This window comes from Python bivittatus, unplaced genomic scaffold (genome assembly GCF_059951505.1).
Source record: "Python bivittatus isolate LINGU-HERP-01145 unplaced genomic scaffold, Pbiv_v1 ctg000580_np1212, whole genome shotgun sequence".
Classification (NCBI taxonomy): domain Eukaryota; kingdom Metazoa; phylum Chordata; class Lepidosauria; order Squamata; family Pythonidae; genus Python; species Python bivittatus.
The window spans coordinates 2,538,015-2,554,916 of NW_028277087.1; positions in this window are offsets into that span (position 1 = coordinate 2,538,015).

Here is a 16,902-nt window from a genome sequence, read left to right on the forward strand (position 1 = left end):
GCCGTCCTCTTCTCCTTTGGCCTTCCATCTTTCCCAGCATAAGGGTCTTTGCCAAAGAGTCCTCTCTTCGCATTAGATGACCAAAGTATCTGAGCTTGAGCTTGAGTATCGATCCTTCCAATGAGCAATCAGGGTTGATTTCCTTTAAGATTGACTGGTTTGACCTCCTAGCAGTCCAGGGGACTCTTAAGAGTCTTCTCCAGCACCACAGTTCAAAGGCATCAATTCTTCGGCGCTCAGCCTTCTTTATGGTCCAGCTCTCACATCCATACATTACTACTGGGAAAACCATAGCTTTGACTATGCGGATCTTTGTCGGCAAGGTGACGTCTCTGCTTTTTAATATGCTGTCTAGGTTTGCCATAGCTTTCCTCCCAAGGAGCAAGCGTCTTTTAATTTCATGGCTGCAGTCTCCGTCTGCAGTGATCTTGGAGCCCAAATAAAAGAAGTCTGTTACTGCTTCCATTTCTACCCCTTCTATTTGCCAGGAATTGATGGGTCCAGATGCCATGATCTTAGTTTTTTTAATGTTGAGTTTCAAGCCAGCTTTCGCACTCTCCTCTTTCACCCTCATCAAGGGGACAAAAGGGCAGAGTTTCCCAACATACCAACTTTCTGGGTTTTTCCCCCCCACAACCCCTAGCAAATGCAGATCAATTCAAACAATGAAAAACCTGGAGGGGGTCTATTTTATTTCCTTTTGGGATGAAGGGGGTGAGTGAGCAGGTCGGTATTCACACACCACAGGGGCAGGAAATGGATTGGATGAGGTTCTCACACTTTGCTTCTGCTCATCGGTAGGGAAGAGAAAAAGCACTGATTGGCTCATGATGTTCTCTGGCAGTTCTCTGTGTTTTGAAGTTTGCAAGGTAAGATATATGTCCCTTCGTTTGAACTGTGCCTTTCCATAGACCAAACTGATCTTTCATTTCCAGTCCCCCGTTTCAGCTGGAACAGTAACTTTTTTAGAAAGAAAGGGACTCCAGCTACAAATGATTCACCATAATAGACATTTCCCTAATCCTTGAATACCATTCATGATTAAAAGGCAGCTGGAATAGATATTCTCCCCAAGCCCAACACCCAGAGACTGGACACCAGCCGGAAAGAGGGCGGGAGGGGTCTGGTGGGCATCAAAGCCACAGTCCTGGACGAAACCCAGAGCATCCAGGAGTGCACCAGTAAGATGGCACCCAAAGAGCTGCTGAGAGAACGCCTGAGGCAGCAACAGACATGGAGGAAGTTCAAGCAGAGGAAGTGCCGTGGCAAGACAAGACCCTCCATGGGATGGACCACTGACAGATAGCTGAGGTGGCTGACACTGGGAAATCCTGCCAGTGGCTGGAAAGGGCTGGGCTGGAAGACAGCCCAGAGGCACTGATCATAGCCGCACAAGACCAGGCGCTGAGCACCAGATCCATTGAAGCAGGGTCTGCCACACTAGGCAGCACCCAAGGGGCAGAGGCAGCCCAACACAGAGTGGCAGGGTGCCAGATGCGGGCAGGAACAGCATACACTGAACGGCACAGCCAAGGAGCTGGTACTGTGTGCAGGAACATCTGCACGGTGTATGGGCTAGACCCTCCCAAGTCCAGATGGGAGACTACACAGAAGGTGGTGGAGAATAACAGGGCTAAGATCCTGTGGGACTTCCAGACCCAGACAGGCAGGCAGGTACTGGCCAATCAACCAGCCATCATAGTAGTCGACAAGGACCAGAAGACAGCGCTGGTGAAGATTTTACAAGGAAAAGAAACTTAAAATGTTCCAGGGAGGTTGAGCATTATGAGCAAATGCTAATGTCCACCTCACTAGTTGCCCTGCTCTTCTCCAGCGTGAGGGGATTCTCCAGAAGATATTGGCACCTAAAGATCAGCAGGGATCTTGTTTTGAACTTTTTTGGATGATGTGTTCACCTGGCAGATAACTTTTAGATCCCATCACTGGGAGGGGGAAATAACTAATTCCAGAGTGATTGGAAGAGAGCTATTCAAACATCACCAGGACCGACAATAAACTGCCATCACAGAATCTCCAGTGTCTAAGGAGGGTGTTTATGGCTTCCAACCAGTAATTATGAAAGCAAACGTGAGGTGGGGTCCCAAATTCCTAGTATGTTCAACCTACAAAACTCTAATCGAATATATGGGGCATTGGGACTCACCCATGGCTCCAGAGTTGGGGGGCCTGCCCACGCGGCTCCCTTCTGCCGGCCTCCCCTGCGGAAAAGAGCGCGAGGATATGTCAGCCCTTCAAGGTAGTCTAGACAAGAAGCAGAACCAGGAGTACTAACTCTACCTTTACTGTAAGGTTACATCAACACACCCTTGCAAGACTGAAAGTCTTTCTCCCCTCCTTTCCTTTTATTCTCCAGAAAACTCGGGAGGGTCCCTTTTGAGATGCTTTCTCCCCAACCCTTTTTCTTCTGTGGGCTGAGACACCTTTTACACACCGGTTTTACATGCTGGTTGTGTCAGAGTCTGCACACTCATTTCCCAAGTTCAGTAAATCCTCTGGACTCTAATTAATAACCTGACAGGTTGTCTTGTCTGCAGCTCTTCCTCCTGTCTCCCAAGGTCATTCCCACAGATCATTTCAGGATATTATGTGCAATAAACCTCCTTCTCCTTCTCCTTCTCCCCCTTATTCAATGGGTCTGTAACCTTGGAATTATCCAAAATTGGGAGAAAGGGTTTGGTTTCCTTAGGGAAAGCAGTCGGAGCCGTGAGCTGCCATGTCCATTGCCCAGAAATCCAATAGGAAATAAAACTGGTGGTAATGGGAGCAGTACTTTTCCCACAACGCTTTGGTGCGATGCTTCATGGGGGGCCTTGTGGGAAATCAGATTCCTGCTCACCTCCATCACCAAAGCAGCTCAGCCAGGCCTCTTGTATGTCCTTTTGATGAGTCCCAGACAGTCGTTCAGTCAAAGATTGGCTTGGTTGGGTTGAGATTGCTTGGGTTGAGCAAGGCTAAAATGGAGTTGAGTGTTAGTGGTTCAGCATGTTGTGGGAATCCCTCCTTTGCCTTAGCAGGCTGGGAGAATCAGGCCACTGCACAGAACTTGGTTTAGGTGCACCTTATGTGTCCTTGAACACAGCAGTTGCATTTTGTCAAGCCAGAGTGTTGTGTGAATGTAGCTATCCTTTAGTGCAATGTTTCTCAACCTTGGCCACTTGAAGACGTGTGGACTTCAACTCCCAGAATTCCCCAGCCAGCCATGCTAGCTGGGGAATTCTAGGAGTTGAAGTCCACACGTCTTCAAGTGGCCAAGGTTGAGAAACACTGCTTTAGTGACTTGCCTCTTAGTGAGTTGTGAAATTTTGGATAATTTAGAGCAAGATGTTAGAAAGCTAGATGGGAAGAGCTTCTGCTGTAGGAAATGAAAAGCAGACAATCATCTTGGGGACACCATGAATCACCAACTTCATTATTCCATATCAAGGGTGGGCAAGAGGAGGCACTCATGTCTCTCCATAATTTCAGGAATGATGGTCTATATTTGTTTCAGGAGTGAGCTGAAGTACCAAACCGTGTCTCCCCTTTTCATTTATAATAGGGTGGTGGTGTTTTTCCCAGCAGTACCCATCTCAGAAGGATGCTTTCTTATGACATCATCCCTGCTTTATGATGACATCATCTGATCTTCTGACTCCTAGAGATACTATAACACCCTGATGGTTTCTGAGAAGATAATAGATGTACACCTTGAGCTCCTGTGGCTGAGGGAGGACTAGAACCCAGTTCTCCCCCCTCCTAGTCCAGCCCCTTCCCCATCACACCTGATTGGCTCTTGGACTGAGAGGGAGGGACTGTCCAAAGTCAGCCAATGAGCTTCTGTGGCTGAAGATGGACTAGGACCCGGATCTCCCCCCTCCTAGTCCAGCCCCTTCCCCACTACACCATACAGCCTCTCATCCCCAGATCTAATATTTCAAGGGGGGGTCTCCCTTGCTTTTCTACACCCCCACCAAAGTCCCCTTATTCAAGCACTGCTCAGATTAGGGAAACTGACATTTACTGCAAACCTGTGGGTGAGCCAACAAGTGGGAGAAAAATAATCTGCATTAAACGGGTCGGTTTCCTTAGCCACCTCGTCCTATTGCTGGAAATGAATTACACGCACTTTTGCCTCCAGCACCCTGTGACGGATACTAAAGATCCCACTAATGTTGTGGCTGCGTATGAAGAAGACACAAGATGTTCCTCTTTTTGCTAATGGGGACGGTCCAGGTCTGACTCTGTGTGTCATTATTCCTGTTCCACAGATCGCTGCGGATCTTTAATGGGGCCCAAGGATTTAATGAGCAATTTAGCTGAACGGCTAGTCGGGAGATGCTATCGCTGTAAGCTATGCTGAGGTCAAACTGACAATCTGCTTAATTGAGACGGGCCGGGGATTTGGGGTCAGCCAGGTAGGTGTTTTCACACTGGTGGGGCCTGAAGCCTCTTGAAACAAACGGGCGACCTTCAGAAAGAAGAGGTTGGGAGGGAAAGAGCCCTACGGAAAAATCCAGGGGAAAAAGGGTTGAGCTCATGTGGCTGAGGGAGGACTAGAACCCAGTTCTCCCCCCTCCTAGTCCAGCCCCATTCCCAAAACGAAAGCTAAACCAACCGGATTGAGATGGGGCTGGATTAAGACCTAGGAGACCCAGGTTCGGGTCCCCACCCCACGCCTCCCACTCCTCAGCCACGGAAGCTCATTGGCTGACTTTGGGCCAGTCCCGCCCTCTCAGCCCAAGGGCCAATGAGGGCTAGTGGGGAAGGGGCTGGGCTAGGAGGGGGGAGAACCGGGTTCTAGTCCCCCTTATCCGAGGAGGCTCGCTAGGTAATTTTGAATCAGTTGCTCTCTCCCAGTCAGCCTACCCCACAGGGTTGTTATGGGGGGGGATGGAGGCACTATGCCCATTTATGCTTGCAAACAGGATTAAGCAGGACATACAAGTCTAGCAGATAAATAACCATTGTGGATGAGGAGGGCTAGAACCTGCATGTCCCAGCTCCTAGTCCAGGGTTTCTCAGCCTTAGCAATGTTAAGAGGTGGGCTTCAACTCCCAGAATTCCCCAGCCAGGGAATTCTTCATCCAGCTGTTCTCTGTACCATCCTGCACTGCCTTATTCTTGCACACTCAGCCAAGGTGGATCCGTGCCAATCCCCTGGGCCTGGGGCCTTGATCTGAATTAATCTGAGCATGGCAGGAAGCCCTAGAGTGGAGCAAGACTGGGTGTGGAAGGGTCAGGTAAGTGCCCCACCTTGGGGGCAAGGAGTTGTTGGAAACAGAAGTCCAGAAATGAGGCCAAACTCAGCAGAACTGGGAAAAAGGGATGTCTCAGAAGTTATTTTCAAAATCATAGAATCACTGGGTTGGGAGGGACCTTGGAGGCCTTCTAGTCCAGCCCCCGGCCGGTGCAGGCATCCTCAGGCCCTCCCAGATGAATGGCTGTCCCACCTTGGCTTGAAACGCTCCAGGGATGGAGCCCCCGTGATTCAAGGCCAGTTATTTTCAACCTTGGCAACTTTAAGATGTGTGGACTTCAACTCCCAGAATTCCCTAGCCAGCCGTGCTGGCTGGGGAATTCTGGGAGTTGAAGTCCACAAATGCTGGCTGGGGACTTCTGGGCATTGAAGTCCACACATCTTCAAGCTGCCAGGGTTGAGAAACACTGTCCCAGTCCCTTTCCCACTACACCTGAATGGGAGGGACTGGCCCAAACTCCTGCAGAGAGCTTCTGTAGCTAAGGAAGACTTGCCCCCCAGTGCCCCCACTCCTAGTCCAGCACCTTCACTACAATCTCTCCCTGGGTGGTGAAGCTCACCCTGATCCAGCACAAACCCGCTTCTGATTCTCCTTGGCCATCCTGATGGATGAGGAGGAGGATGACCCTGAACTAACATCCAACCTGAGGCTCACCAACATCTCTTCTACATTCCATTCTAAGATCTCCGGAGATGTATCAGCTGCTCGCTTGGCCTGTGAACACCTCGTAAAGTCCAAGCACATGTTTGAGGGTTCCATGGCCCATTTCACGGAGCACAACACAGGTTACCGGCCAATGTTCAACCAGGCCAGTTTGCTTCTCCAAGGACCCTCCTGCCCGCCTCGCCTTCCCACCTTCTCCCCCATCACTGGCGAAGACTCATCTCTTCCTCATTAACCCACATGCATTATTCATCAAGGTCACCATCTCAGTCAGATCTGTCAGCAGCAGAGCCTTCAGCCAGAAGAAAGAAACAGAAGGTTGTCTTTCTTTGTGAAAATGATTCAGGCAAGGTGGGTTGTTGAAATAAAATAAACAAGGAGAGAAATGTGTAGAAAAACAGTACAGGTAACACTTGTTGGGTGGCAGAATGTCATGAACAGCAGGGAGTCAGGGAATTTTTTTGTAAACGCATTTTGTTCAGGGCATATTTTGGCCTCCTGGATTGATTCACACTTGGTTGGACTGGGGATATTAGCGATTTATTTTAATGCTACTCTGGACATTTCTTGCACATTTTTCAACCCTTTTAATTGATTCACAACACACCCACCACCCTAAAACTGCTTGCTTGCTTGCTCCCTCCCTTCCTCCCTTGCTCCCTCTATCTCTCCTTCCTTCCTTCCTTCCTTCCTTCCTTCCTTCCTTCCTTCCTTCCTTCCTTCCTTCCTTCCTTCCTTCCTTCCTTCCTTCCTTCCTTCCTTCCTTCCCTCCCTCCCTCCCTCCCTCCCTCTTTCTTCATCCTTTTCCAAAGGCAAAAAGAAAACTCTGTGGAAGTTTTTTGCTTGGGGAATGTAGACCCTTTACCTGATATATTTCATTTCTTTATTTGATTTATAGGGCAATGTACTGTTTCTATTATTTATTTATTATAGGGTTTCTGTGTCTGAAACCCGCAGTCAAGAAATACACCACAAACGCGCTCTTGGTAGAGCAGCCATGAAGGCCCTGGAAAAGATATTCAGATGCTGGGATGCGTCTGTTCCTACAATGATCGGAATCGTGCAAACCATGGCCTTCCTGGTGACCCTCTATGGGAGCAAAAGATGGACTCTGAAGAAGCAGGAGAGGAGGACCATCGATGGTTTTGAACTTTGGAGTTGGAGAAGACTCCTGAGAATCCCATGGACAGCCAAGAAGACAAATTGGTGGATCATCATTGAACAAATCACCCCGGAGTTCTCACTCGAGGCACCAATGACCAGGCTCAAATTATCCTACTTTGGACACATGATGTGAAGATGCAGCTCTCTGGAGAAGGGTCTCATGCTGGGGAAGGTGGAAGGAAAGAGGAGAAGAGGCCAACCAGCAGCAAGGGGGATGGACTCAGTCACAGTAGCGATGGGGGCACCCTTGGAAGCCCAAAGGACCAAGTTGGGGACAGATCATCATGGAGAACATCTATCGACGTGATCTCTAGAGTCAGTACCAACCGGATGGCACATAATCAAGCATGCCAGCCAGCGTGTTGTGTAGACGCAGTTGCTAAGTCTTTCCCGGAGGCGGTCACGTCTGTTACCTGACTACGGCTAAGAAGATCTGACTTAAGGTACAACTGTGGAAAATGTTTTATTGGGAGGCAAAAACATTGGGGGCAGGAGACTAGAGCAGATGGCCCTGCAACTGCCGAAAGGGAAATTGTTTTATCCTATTTGGAATTCAACAGCGAGAGCCTAACATTTTCCCCTGAGCCAAGCGACTCCCCCCAGCCCGCCTCTCCGACAGCGAGGAGGAACTGAAGCCCCCCTGGATCAGATGGTGAGAGGCGGCTGTTTGGCCTTCCCTGCAGGATCCGCTCCCACTCGGCCTGCTCGGGGAACAAGGCGGCGCGGGGAAGGGGAGGCCGAGGGGGGAGGAGGCAATCTTGATCAGATGCCCCGGGGGGAACAGGAAAGGGGGTCCTTTAGCAACCACAAAAAGCTTGGCACACAGGCCAAGACTGAATGGGCAGCCTTGAAATACTGTACTGCACAGAGCAGCCATCCCTGCTTTTCCTCCTTCTTCAGTTCCTCCTTCATTTCCTCCTACTTCTTCTTCTCCATTTCCTCCTTCTTTATTTCATTCCCTTCCTTCTTTTCTTCCTTCCTTCCCTTCCTTATTTTCATCTTTCTACTCCATTTCCTCCTTCCTTTCATTCTTTTCCTTCTTCTCCATTTCCTCCTTCCCTTCTTCTTTTCCTTCTTTTCTATTTCCACCTTCCCAAAGTTCCTTTTCTCCTTCTTTTCCACTTTCATCCCTTCCTTATTTTCCCTCTTCTCCATTTCCTCCTTCTTCTTTTCCCTATTCTCCTTTTCCTCCTTTCCTTCCCTCTTTTCCTTCTCCACTTCCTTCTTCCCTTCTTTCTTTTCCTCCTTCTTCTCCTCCTCCATCCCCTTCTTCTCTTCCTTCTTTTCCTTCTCCATTTCCTCCTTCCTTTCCTTCCTTCCCTTCTTCTTCTCCATTTCCTCCTGCCCTTCCCTCTTCTCTCCATTTTCTATCGCTCTTCCTGAGCTGCCCCATATAAAAGCTGAATTTTGAAAACTATATTATGCAAACAAGGCCATTTAGAGTATGTTTTCTCCGGATCATTTATTCATATTCTGCTGTGCACAGAAAGGGGAAAATCCAGGCCCAGCTCCATTCAAAAGGTTAGTGCTTGTTCTTAAGCCTCTATGGCAGAATCAAATACCGTGACCAGTTCTGGTTAACACACTTTTAAGGACATCGACAAATTGGATCACGCTCAGAAGAAAAAGTTAAAGATGGCCATTTGAATTGGAAATTGGGTCCTATATGCTGGAAAGAGTGGGAAAGGTTTGATGGGAGAAGAAAAGATGTAAGAAGAATGTCTGAAAGACTGTAACGATGGGGAAAAATGAGTTTCTGTTGCTCCCATACAAAAAACTCGAACCAAGCGGTGGGAATTGTGAGGAAGCAAAGTTCAGGAGAAGATTAGCATGGGCAATGGGCAAGGGGTTGGATTAGATCAGTCTGGATTAGATTATCTTCAAAGATGTCCTCAACCTAATATTCTGTGATCTATTATTTTGTTTCTCACCAAGGCCAATCAGTTCCACTGGGGTGCTCATAAGCAGGAGATGGAGACATGGCCAGGTTCCCACAACATGTGGAACCATAATGAGCCCATCCCCTTTTGGCCTAATCTGGGATACTATGTGAATATCTGTTATAGAAGTATGCTGGCTCTTTTTTAAAAAAAAACAAACCTTTTCTTATTTCCTAATGACCTTCCAGAGATTTTTTTTTTAAAAAACCTCTTTCAAATAACACCCCAAATGACCCTAAAGCTTAGAATACAAAGCAGCAGGAACAGATAACAGCAAGTGTAATTAGAAATATAAATAAAACAGCCATCTCATGAGAGTTTTAAAAAGTCTTCACTGGAGACCAAAAAGACTGAAAATCCACCCTGGGAACCGAAGGCGGCAGATACCATGTTGGGGCCAAGAAGAAGCTGTTCTCCATGACCAGATATCTCACTTCCAACATGTGGTCAAGGAGGCCTAGAGAAGGGACTCTGCACACGGTCAGAGGCTCGGTTATGGATCCTTCCTGTTTCCAAGTTCCCAAGTAGTTGCAATATAAGGAGATGGGTGGTCCCTCAAATAACTATGCCTATAACAAATAATTATGCCATGGAGAGCTTTATAGGTAACAACTACCACCTTGAATGGCAACCAGAAGCCAAATGGCAACCAGCGTAGTTCACAAAACAGTGGGGACATTGGCACATACCACGACCTGCCCGTCACTATAGCTTCCGAGTGGTCTTCAAGGGCAGCCCCATGAAGAGCGCTTTACAGTAGTCCAATCACCAGGTGACCAAGGTAGAACCAACTGTCTGCAGGGCCTCCTGATCCAGGAAGGGGTCAATGGGCCTTCCAGATGACCCTGTGCAAAGGCCCTCTTGGCTACAGTTGTCATTTGCTCTTTGAGGAAACCTTTTGATTAATTTAGGATAAACTCTCCCCACATTTTTCAACGTGCCCCAAACAATGCCAGGGTCAATGGGGCCTCCTCCTGGGTATTATGGGGGAATACATATGGCGGCCAACCTCGGTGAAGAATGGGGGAACATCAATAAATCTTCCCCAGCGATGACTTTTCCTCCTTTCACCAAATCTCAAAAGTATTTGGGGTCAGCCATTCCAGTTAGAAGGACTGAGAACTTGTTCAGAAGAAGAAAAATTTCCAAAATTTAATATCCAGAAGGTCTGAAGGTCACCCTCTGGGTTTAGATTCACAGTGTTTCTCAAACCTGGCCACTTTAAGACATGTGGACTTCAACTCCCAGAATTCCCCAGCCAGCATGCTGGCTGGGGAATTCTGGAAGTTGAAGTCCACATGTCTTAAAGTGGCCAAGTTTGAGAAACACTGGTTTGGAGGGACAGCCAAGCAAATGCCATTGTTAGCACCAGCAAATAATGCCGAATTTCTGTTTGCTAGCTAGCAACCAACAATCGCATTATCTAAGCAGAGCTTACTCCGGGAAGGCTGAGATAACAGCCTTTAACACACACCTGCTCGTACCTGATACAGCTGTAATTTTCATTGATGAGGGATAATCAACCCATAATTATCTGTTTAGATTTCCATTCAAGATTAATCTAGCCCTTTTGTGAACTGAGGGAGGAAGCTGACGGCGGAAGACTCGCAACACGTTTTTTTTCAGGAGCTGATCATTTCTCATAACAGGGAGTGCCAACCATGAGTTGCTGGAGGACTTTTGTTCCACGTGCAGGGGTGCACGCAAGTATGGGCGAAAAAGTCAAGATGGTGGCCACAGGGGGGCAGGTGAAGCTCTGCCTGGTTTTTAAGTGCTTCCTACCTTTCAACGTTCTTCTTCGAAACTCTTCTCTCTTCCATTGATAGCATCATCTTTCTCAACCAGCTTCCAGGTCAAACAGGAGAACTTTCACGATTGCCTTGTTGACTATGGAGATCTCATGCCAGTTGCTCTTGGTGCTAGAACATCACAAGAACCATGGATGGCCCTTTGGAACACCGAAGGGTCTTAGATGCCTTTTCCCAACGTGACGAACCAAGCTGAAGACTGCCCTGCGGAACGATGCATTTCTTTAAGTTACCTATATGCAAATGTTCCAACGAATGTCAGAGTGATTTATAGCAGGTAATAGTAGTAGTAAAATTTGGCAGCGTATACCGTTCATTAATTCAATAGTATTGACGGCATACCTCAAACTAATGGCGGGACAGACATAGAATAAAAGCTGCCGTGATGAGGACAGCGTACTGCGATCAATGGTAAAGTCACAATATTATTTACTTATTCGTTCCTTCCTTCCATTTATATTGCTGCCCATCTCGAGCAAGTGACTGGACAGCTAACAATTAAAAAAAAATACCAAAAAAATAGACAATCAGCAGTGGAGATTAAAAAAACAACTACATTGATACAGAAACAATACAAATATTTCAACAAAATTAATTCATAGACTCCAGCAGACACTCTGGCCCATAAGCCTGGGAACACGCCATATCTTCAGGGCCTTGCCAAAAGGGTTGGGGCCAAAAGGCCAAAAGGGTTGGGGCCAATCTGATCGCTGGAGAGATGATGTTCCACAGGGGAGACATAGTGACAGAAAAGGCCGTCTTCCTACGTCCCACCAGCTGGTACTCTTTAATGGATGGGCCCCATAATATGCCTTTCCTGCTGGATCTTCTGGGACAGGTAAATATGATCAGGGAGAGGTGGTCCCACAAATAACCTGGCCTGTGTCATGGAGAGCTTTATAGGTCACCACCAGCATCTTGAATTGAACCCAGAAGCATATTAGCAACCAAAGCAGCTTACAGAGCAGAGATATAACATGTGTAGACTGAGAAGCTCCCATCACAGCCTGTACTGCTGTGTTTTGTAGCAACTTCAGCATCTGGAAGCTCTTCAAGGACAGCCCAATGTCCTGTGCCTTGCAAAAGTCCATTCAGGAAGTGACTAAGGCATGAGTGATGGTGAGCAGAGCCTCCCAGTCCAGGAGAGGGCACAATTGGGTCACAACACAAAGTTGTGCAAAGGTTCTCATGGTCACAGCTGCTATCTGTTCCTCAAACAGGAGCCACGAGTTGAGGAGGACCCCCAAATTGTACACAGGTTCTGTTTGGGGTAGTGCAACCCATCCAGAACAAGAGAGAGAATTCCAGGAATCCAGGGACCCCAGAACCCAAAACCACTCAGCCTTGCTAGGGTTGAGTTGAAGCCTGTTCTGCCCCATCCAGACACCCACAGTCTCCAGACACTGAGAGAACTTTCACAGCATCACTCGGACATTCCACGGTGAAGATATAAAGCTGAATAGCATCAGCATGTTGATGATATCTCACCCCATGTCATCAGATGACCTTACCTAGCAGCTTCATATAGATGTTTAAGTGGAGTAGGAAGAGTGTCAAGCTCTGTTGCACCCTACAGAGCAAGGGCTGTTGACAAGACCTCTCCCCACCCCCATCAACACTCATTGGAACCATCCCTGGAGGATGGAGGAGAACCAGTACAACACAGTGCTGCCCACTTCCAATCCCCAAAGGTGGCCCAGATACCACAATCAATAGTATTCAAAGCTGTTGAGAGATCAAGGAGACCAAGGATGGATGCATCATCCCCCTCCCATGCCTGCTAGAGGTCATCTATCAGTGCCATCAATGCTGTTTCAGTCCCACACCTAGGCCTGGAACCCGACTGGAGGGGATCCAGGTAATCTGCGTCATCCAGAGTTCTTTTGATGCATGACCACCTTCTCAACAGCCTTCCCTGAAGGTTGAAGACTGGACAAAAAGTGGCCAGCATCATTGGGTCCTGTGATGGTCTCTTGAGGATAGGCTGTACCACTGCCTACTTCAGGGATGATGGGACTACCCCATCTCTCAAGGAAGAATTAACCACTGCCAGAACCCAACCACATGTCCCCTCCCAGGAAGCTTTAGACAGCCAAGAGGGACATGGGTCTAATATGCAAGTGGCCAAGCTAGCTGTCCACTCCATTGGAAGTAACAAGGTTGAACTCTTCCCAGAATAACTAAGCTAGACTGAACTTCAGACATCAACATGGGACCAGCCTCCAACCTGAAGTGAATCCAAGCGACTTCATCCAACAGATGCCAAGCATATTCCTCACAGCAGCCCTGCAAGTAAACCTCTGAATCAGTCCTCCCCAGGAGGACCCAGGTTCTCTAGAACAGAGTAGCTGAGCAACTTATTATAGATGCAATAAAAGAGGAGAAATACTAGAGTCTCACCACCCTTAACGCCACGACGGAGGCCTTAAGCATGGCTGTAGCTCATGCTTGGTTGGGTTCATTCTTTGTTGTCCTCCAGTGGTGTTCTAAGTGTCTCTTAAGCCATTTCATTTCTCTCAGATCCTAAGTGAACCAAGGGGAGTTCCAGGACCCATGGGAAAAGAGAGGCTTTGTGGGCACAATCTGATCAAAAGCCCTTGCTGCTCTCTTGTTCCAGGAAGCGACCAAGATCTCGCCGCCCCAGACCTTCAGAGACAACCCCAGGCTCCCTCTGGAATCCCGTTGGGCCCATCAATCTCCTGGGATGGACCGATACAGCCTCTCTGCAATGGGAGTGGGCACCAGAGAACTCCAGGGCCAACAAGAGTGACCAGACCATGACAGAAGAGTGATAGCCATCTCCCTCAACTTCAGATCACATTGTCACTGCTCCAACAAGAAGACTAGCTCTAGCATATGACCACTGTCACATGTTGGTCCCTTGATAACCTGGGACAGGCCCGTGGCTGTCATGGTGGCCATGAATTCCCAAGTCACCTCTGACTTTGCCCCCAAGGAAGGCAGGTTGAAGCCCCCAAGGACCATGAACCGAGGAAACTCCACCGCCCATCCAGTTACGAAATCAAGTTGTTCACGCAGGGAGGTTGCTACATAGCAGGAGGCTGGTACAATAGCAACAATCCCAGGTGATCCCTATGACACAACTTAACACACAAGGTGTTGCATCCAGAAATGTGTGGACTGAATGCCACTGAAGAGACTCCGATAACCATAGTCCCTCCCCTGCTCCTGCCCTGGGTTCTTGGTTGATGCCACCCCCAAAATCCAGGTGGACACAATCTGGGCTCAGCCAAGTCTCGTGATACTCAGTGATGATGCAACATTACCCCAGTGTTTCTGAACCTTGGCAACTTTAAGACGTGTGGACTTCAACTCCCAGAATTCCCCAGCCAGCTGGGGAATTCTGGGAGTTGAAGTCCACGCGTCTTAAAGTTGCCAAGGTTCAGAAACACTGAACTAGCCTAAAAAAAAAAAAATGACTTCATAGGCCCCCAAAAAGAAATATTTTTCATGCTTAAGAGAAGTCAATTGAAAAAAAAATAATCAGAGCCAGCAATTAAAGCCATCCTTTACTGTTAAAGCCTACATGAAAATGTTATAAAAAATATATAGAATAAAATAAGGCGTCAAATAACAAAGCAAAGAAGAAGGCTGCAGTGAAAGATTAAGACTCACAGCAGCATTATTATAAAGCAGCCTGGGAAAATAAAAATGTTTTTTGTCTGTAAAAGGCGTTCTTAAATGTGGGGAGGGAAGACCCACGGGTAAAATGGAAAAAAAGCATTATTGAAAATGCATGCAAACAAGATTAAACTGTTTACACTCTAGATTTACAAGCACTTCAGCTTGTGCTTTTTCTCTTTCTTTAAAAAAGAAAAAAAACTTTTTAAATTCCATCTCTCCCCTAAAATTCATGGCCTGAGGACTGTGAGTTTTTTTTAAGTTCTTTGGAAATGAAATAATCCCCTTTTTCTCTCTTAGCAAAACCAACAAACTGTTGATTTTTAATTACTTTTTTCAATTAACAATAATATCCATCAATGCAAATGAATGCAGATGAGTTCATTGTTCTGAGAAATTTTAACACCCTCCATCTTTTCCTGCATTTAAGCTAATTAGTATTTCTGGAAGGGAAAGAAGGCTCTGTGTGTGTGTGTGCGTGTGTGTGTGCACACGTATGTGTGTCCAGAATGCAAACACTGCAGTGAGTTTAGAAAAAGAAACAGGGCTTTTCTGGCATTGTGTAAAATCCTGATTATCTAACTTGCACCCTTGTTCTTAATTTCAGCCAGCTAGAATACTGGGCCTCCCAAAGCCTCATCACAGGCTTAATCACATAATATGCTGAACCTGATTCCTGAATTAACCCATTTCTGGGTTTGCCAAATATATGATACAGTGGTACCTCTACTTACGAACTTAATCCGTTCCATGACTCTAATTGCAAGTCGAGTTGGTCGCAAGTTGAAGTAAATTTTCCCATAAGGTTCAATGTAATTACCGTTAATCCGTTCCGGCGTCTGCGGACCACGCGTCAGGGGCAGAAAAACGGCCGCTGACCACGCGTCAGGGGCGGAAAAACGGCCGCTGACCACGCGGAGGGTGGAAAAAATGGCCACTAACCATGTGTCAGGGGCGGAAAAACGGCCACGGACCACGTGGAACAGGCGGAAAAATGGCCGCAGACCACGTGGAACAGGCAGAAAATGGCCACGGACCACATGGCATGGGCAGGAAAATGGCCCCGGACCACGTGGAATAGGCAGAAAATGGCTGCGGACCACGTGGAACGGGCGGAAAATGGCCGCAGACCACGTGGAACGGGCAGAAAATGGCTCGTAAGTCAAGACGAATTCCTAAGTAGAGGTAAATTTTTGGGGCCGGAGCTGATCGTATCTCGAAAATTTCGTAAGTAGGGGCGTTCGTAAGTAGAGGTACCACTGTACTATAAAACAGTCACTGTCAAACTTTGTGGTGTCATATCCGTTCTCCTTCTTTCTCTATTCTTTCTTTTCTTCTGTTCTTTTTCTTGGTTATTAGTTCTTGTTCGTTTTTATCTTCCTGTTTTTGAAATTTAATAAAGTTATTATTTAAAAAAACAACGTTGTGGTGTCATGACCCCCTAAAACAATACACAGATCTGTGCAAATCTCAGCCTACAATCGGATAGCACTCCCACACTGCCTGGACAAGCCAGCTCTTGGTTTATCCAGGCAGGTCTGGCGTGTGGTCTGGCAGCAATCCAGCTCTGGGTGTGCAATCTAGGATTATGCACCCATAACCTGGATTATTGTCACTCCTGGGGCCTGAACTTTCCTTGAATTGCTGTTTTCCTCATAGCAACAGGTTCTGCAATAGCTTCAACATACTCCTGAGCGACCAAGACTGAGGCATTCTTGCCTAATCTCATCTTCCCCCTCTTTCAAGGGCATCTCTTCCTGGATTTCTTCTTCAGGGGCTCCATAACAGCTCCTGGCATTGAGCTTTTGTGCCCACTCCAAGAAACACAAGTGAGCTAGCCACCTGTCATGAAACGTCCTCTTTTCTGTATGTTGCATATGTGATGCACATAAAAAATGAGCAGAGCTTCCATCCAACCATCACGGCCACCATCCTGATTTTTTTCACCATATTCCAGAGGACACCTCTGTCCAATTGTCAATGTAGCCTTACAATAAAGTAGAATTAGCTCATCTGGTTGTGTTTCCTGCCTGGTCTATCAGGAAAGGCTGATATCAATCTTGCAAGTCTGAAACTACAAATCTCCCATCTACTTTATAGTTCAAGAAGCTGGGGAAGGTCCGTTCTGAGCATTTTTCTCCTCCCATTATGCAGCTGTGGGCTATGCCTTCTCTTATCTGACCATTCCGTAGGCAGCATCTCTTCACCCCGTCTCTCAAGGTCTTTCCCACATCCCATTACAGTAACATTGGTCAGCAGCAGATATTATAACAGGACATGTACCTCTCATCATTCATGGCAGTAAATCAATGCCTGTGATGGAATGGAATTATGAAGGCCAAGCTCAGGGAGATAAACATTTTCTTAGCTCGCCAGAACCGCGTGGGAGGAACAAGAGGATGAGACTGGCACCTCCCTGAGGAATTG